The sequence below is a fragment of the Poecilia reticulata genome, linkage group LG12 (assembly GCF_000633615.1).
Source record: "Poecilia reticulata strain Guanapo linkage group LG12, Guppy_female_1.0+MT, whole genome shotgun sequence".
NCBI classification, from domain to species: Eukaryota; Metazoa; Chordata; class Actinopteri; order Cyprinodontiformes; family Poeciliidae; genus Poecilia; species Poecilia reticulata.
Genome location: NC_024342.1, coordinates 12,863,515 through 12,869,353, shown reverse-complemented (window position 1 = coordinate 12,869,353; position 5,839 = coordinate 12,863,515). Strand labels below are relative to the sequence as shown.

At 37.0% G+C, this 5,839-nt stretch overlaps 1 long non-coding RNA gene across 1 annotated transcript; it reads left to right on the top strand.

Annotated features, from left to right (window-relative positions):
• The first annotated feature begins 1,855 nt into the window (after positions 1-1,855).
• On the top strand, positions 1,856-3,610 carry LOC103473578 (uncharacterized). The gene is made up of 3 exons (XR_535046.2): positions 1,856-1,919; positions 2,952-3,140; positions 3,216-3,610. It is a non-coding gene; the product is annotated as an uncharacterized LOC103473578 (long non-coding RNA).
• Positions 3,611-5,839: the final 2,229 nt, after the last annotated feature.

The following is a 5,839-nucleotide window of genomic DNA, read 5'->3' as shown; positions in this document are numbered from 1 at the left end:
CACACTGAGACGAGGGAGGATCCAAGGAACGAAAGCCTCCTCAAGTGCGTTTGACTGAGAAGATCTTGAAAGCAATCCGATGGTATGAAATGTAAACAGTTTAATGAAGAAGTGAAGGATTTAGTCTCATTTGTACAAGCAGATAAGTTCAAAGACAGAGAGTGGCAGGGGGGAGAAAGTGAGAGAAATTGGGGATGACATGCAGTCAGAATGACAAATTTAATGGAAGAGAAAAATTGAGGCAGGAATGTCAGATGGAAGAAGCGCAAGAATCAGTCTGGGCCTTTTTCTTGAAGTTTGGCATTAAAAATCACTGACACGCATTAATCATTTATCACTGATCCTTGTTTTGTTTATCATTTTAATTAGCTTCCCTATGTGCCGGGCTACTGACAGAAAGAAAATAAATGGGGTTTTGTATCAGCCTACATTCGGGTCAACAGCTGCTGCCAGTGCAACTGGATCAGTGAGACAGTAATAGTTTAGATCATGATGACCATTGATCTGGTCACTGAGTCTTACTTTCAAGGGCAAGCAACCAAACATGAACTCGCTGCTGCCTAAAAAAAAAAAAAAACAAAACAAAAAAAACTGAAGAAAAATCTGGACTCATTTATTTCAGGTCTTAATGTTCTTGTCTCAAAAACAGAGCAACTTTCTGACTCACTTTACAATTACAGAGAAATGCATCTTTTTTTTATGGGATAAATAAACCCCGTTTGAGGTTGATTTCAAGCTAATTAAGGACTTGAGAATTTCTAATGTACCAGAAAACAAAAGAAAAAAAAAATTGAGACAGTTTCCAGATTCTGTCAAACCATTTCTGTGGTTTAAATTCATAGCAAAAAGATAGAAGAGACAGCGTGGGGTTTTCTCTGGTTGTATGGAGCGTAAAGTAATGCTCTACTGCACCCACTTGCTACTTCAAGCCATCAGACTGTAAAAGACAAAAACTCCAAACTTTCCTCTGTCTGCGCAGTAGTAAAGCATTTTCTGTTATTTTTTTTAGGATAGCGTGTCCCTGTTCCTCCATTGGATGGTGTGAATTACCATCAGCTGGAACAGCAAGATCAAATTACAAACGTTTTGGCCTGCTGTTTGAGTTTTTTTTTTTTTTTTTGTCCAGTGGTGGAAAACGGAGCTGCCACAGGAGCACAAATTATTACTCTGAGGATGTTGGTGGTTTGAAACAAAACTTTTTTTAAAGAAACACTAAAGAAGAAAAGCATACCAACTCCTAGGATTTACTGTAGCTTCCAAAACCAATATAACCAGCTACCATCAGTGTTGCTTCACAAACTGCAACAACCTTCGTATTATCTGCCATTTTAGAAACACCTAAACATGATTCCGTCTTTAACATGTGTTCAGTTAAATGGTTCTGAAAATCAGTGATTGTCAAGCAAGCATGTTCTCTAACTCTAATTATGTGAATCTATGAATCAAAATTAAGAGATGGTGTTTGGTTGATGTAACCTCAACAATAAATGCAGATGCAGAGAACAGCACGGAAGAGGTTTTCTTAAAATAGTGCGGTAACATTTTGAAATTGCAGAAAAATGCAATAACTACACTGTCAAAATTATAACCTAAAATGCCTTCCCTTAAAAAAAAATAATTAAAAATCTAATGTCCATGACAGATAGGTGAAATTACATTAGAGATGACTGTACCCCCTCCCTTTTCTTACTTTGTTTAAATATTTCTGTTTGTCTTACTTTCTTTAAAGATGTTGACTGTACTCTTAAGCTGCGCTTCTGCTCGAGCTGGGAGATGCATTGGACTGCAGTTGCAGCAGTTCGCCACTAGTGGGCACATAGAGCACAGTGAGCCCTCCTGATTCAGCGGGCCAACGGCAAATGTAGCACAGTAACGGCTGGTCAGCGGAGGCGCTCACTGTCGCTGTTGTCTATCAACAGGTAAATATCAATTAGCGCTGCTATTTGTGGGGGAAGTGAGCTGGAGTAGTGGAGTGGCGAGATATTTGTGTGGAAGTTTTGAGTGAGCAATTGTTCGACTTATATTGTACATATTTGTTTGTGAGGAGGGCCAACGGCAAATGTAGCACAGTAACGGCTGGTCAGCGGAGGCGCTCACTGTCTCTCAACAGTGTTCAACAAATAAAGACCCTGCGAAAAACACACTGACTAATCATTAGGTGTGCAACATATACATTTTTCAAAGTTTTCTCTTGAATTTTGACACAGTGTTCTTACTACTAGAATACATATTACATGCATTTCTTTCCACAAAACACTGATTTTAGCTCCACTCAGAACTGCAGCATCCTCTTGCTATAGTACAATTGTTAGTTTTTTTAAATCCTGAATTAATATTTGCAAAACATAAAGATTCAGGAAACAATGGATTGTTATATAATTAGATCTACCTCTTCCACTTTACATGCTTTGTAATAAAGCATTTGCAAAGTGTCTGCGTTGGATCAGGCACATAACACCACCTCTGCCTAAAATGTATGTGACAAAGCCTCCCTAAGAAGTGGGTGTGAAAAAGAATACACATAAGCATTAGTAGGAGTGCATGTGTTTTCTCTTCCCAAGCATTTTCCTTGGAACAGTTTCATATCATGGATATGTTTTTTTTTAAAAATCATGTCGTTTTTAGCCTTAATTTAATCCTTTAGATCAATTACAAACAGATAATAACAAAAGATAAAACTCATCAATATGAAATGTGTTCAGTGAAACAAACTGAAGCTTAATTTGGTTATTTTTCAACATTTTATCAGCAAATCTACCTAATCTACACTTAGAGTGAGTTACAATTTTATCTTTTTTCACTAATTGTATGCATGCAGTGAACAGGAAACATAATTTAATGAAGTAATAATGTCATAAATTGGGATTCCATGATGTTCCACTGAACTGCTTTGCAAGCAGATGGTGCATGAACCATCCACTTGAGAACCCATCACTCTATCTTTTTTGCAGACACAATGTGCATATAGTGTGACACAAGTCTGCCTCGTCGACAGAATGTAATACATTTTCATGGACTTGCCTATTCTAACACCCAATTTCCATGCTGGTGAATCTGTGAGTGCTTGGATCCTGGACACTTTGGAAGGAAATCAGTCCTTGTTTGCCTGTTTGGACATGTGTGGACCAGGATTTTAAAATGTGAGCGTAAGCCTTGACTTAGAAACCGCTTTTTGTCTACAAAGAGGTGAGACTGAAATTCCTGTCTATTCCCAGAGGATGCAACAAGAAAGGTGAAGAGAAAGAGGTTTCAAGGAAAAGAAGGAGACATGCCAGAGAAGAGAAAAAAACTTCAACAAGCATTGATACCAGGGAGATAAAATAAACTGGTAGATTTAAAAAAAAAAAGTAAAAGTAAGTAAAATGTGGATGAGAGATGGCCAAAAGAAGAGAGGGATTTTGTGCAGCATCATATGAAATGTTTGACTGGGAAGTGAAAAAAATGAAAAACATAAAGGAATCCAAATATAAAATTGCATGAGTCAAATAAACTGATGGAGTCAATAAAAACTACACTGGATTTGATTTAACAGTGAGTGCACTCAGGGGGAAACCCCCCAAAACCCTTCTTTGAAGTTCTTCTCTCTATGGGTGGTAATGTGGCATGGTGCTGGGGGGAAAAAACAAGACTGAAAGAGACATGAACAGAAGGGTTGAATAAAACTCAGTCAGGGTCCGCTGATGATGAGGATAATAGAGGGGGCCGTGACGTTACACATACAAACAAGCACAACTTAACTATTAGTGTCAGTCCTCAAGGCATTTCTTCAGAGTACCAACTCATAAATGTTTTATGGACAGAATGTCCAGCTATAAATCTTCATTTTATTAAAGAACCAATAGTCAGAATCTCCATCATGGTGTTTAGCTGTACTTCTAGAGAGAAAGAGCAGCTAAGTAAAAACTGCTAAAATGTTCAATGATGTAAATATGAGAAACTGCTTTGTTAAAAAAAACAGAGTTGGTTTTTGTTGAAAAATTGTCAGAACTTTTTATGTTGTGTTTCCTGAAATACAGTTATCAGTTTGTCACTATGTTTATCCACCTGCACCCACTTTTCTGTGAAAAATAAAAATGTTGGATTGATGAAGTGACAGGCTGACTCAAGAATAAGAAGTTTCTTTACTTTTAAATGACAGAACCTTTAAAAAAGCATAAATTGGAAGAGAGGAAGGGAGGCACAGCAGACCTGTGAATATTTGCACTTCAGTCACTTATTTCTTTTTGTATTTTCCTGTGGAACTTAACTTCCAATTATTCACTAAAAATATGCCTATTCTGAGATTTTTCCATAAAACATATGTAAAATATTCAAAACAAAATACAACTTGGGAGGCTGCTATGCTAATTATTAACATTTCAAGTTGATAATTAAGCTTGATGTGGAGCCAGCCACACACCTAATTACTGTTAAATGCCAATACAGTGTTTCTCTTCAATCCATCTTACTTCCTCCATCATCACTGAAGTTTTCAGTGTGACTCGAAGGAGTCACAATGAAAATTGCCAGTACAGGTACATGTACTTTTACTGTCATGCACATGTACATTTTAGTTGTCTGAACTGCAGTTGGGTCAATTGCCCTTATTGTTTGTTTGAAAGTACAACTAAAAAAACAGGAATGAAACTCCTTAAAAGGAAAACACAATGCTGTCTTTATATCGCCATATGCAGTCGAGTTGTTTCCTTCATCCAATTACAGATGCACCACTGCTGCTTTCTGGACTGGCTTGTTTACTTGCACAGGCGCAGATCATACATCCAAACTGACAGAGTGAAGATGTCTTTCTGGTGTGTTAAAGTGCTATTTTTGCCAAGATGCAGTCAGCGTGAGAATGCTCAGTAAGGGGCCTGATGTCGCTGCTCGTTCCTAACGATGGTTTTGTGTATAGCAGCCTGAGGACCTATTATACTGTCTAGTCAAAGCTGACGTAGGGCTTCGGAGGCTGCTTCTTTTTTTTTTTTTTTATCTTTGCAGCAGGTCTGTGACCAGGGAAATATGTTGGTCTAAACATTTTAGAAGAAAATTATGCTTTTGAACATCTTTGATTCAACTTAAACAAAGCTTTAGCCACAGCTGAACTTTTTATTTTTTGTTTATTAAAAAGCCTTGCAACTTCAATCATGTTTAATTGCTGTGACCTTTACTAAACTCCTAAAAAAATAATTAAAACACTATTTGTAAACAGAAAAAACTGAAACTATACTGTAATCTAATACACTAACAACAAAAAGGAACTAGTCAGTGTAGATAGCGTGTCAAAAATGTAAGTAGATTTTAGGCTCTTTAAAGAAACTTTTAGTCCCAGTTTGATGTGGCAAAATGACAAAAAAGTCACTCTTCATCATAGTAAAATATTTTGAGGTTTTAAAACTGCCCATTTTTTAATATTTCGTGATGCTTATGAAGATTTATGCATGCTGAACCTTTGATTATGTTTTATTTGAAGAAGAAAAAAAAAGATGAGTCAGTGCTCCTGACTCATCATTGCTGATGAGTCAGCAATGACTAAAAACATCTATACACATAAATTTATTGTTTACAAGAAGCAAGCATTGCAATAAAAATGCTAATCACTTCTAGCAAAAAAATACCACAATGCAAGAGAGTTGCGTAAGGCCTGCGTATTCCCAGCAAAATACATTTTTACGTTGCCATGTTGGACTGCGTGGTGGATGGCAGGCTTCCAGTAGCGGTTTCAAGTAGCGTTAGTATGCATCCTTGGTGATATTATAATTTTATAACTGAATCTCTTGTGAAATACAAGCAGCGGACATGCGAAGGATTAAACTTTGCCGCTTTGCAGATTTTAATCAAGTCCTTTCCTCGTCATTGGCAA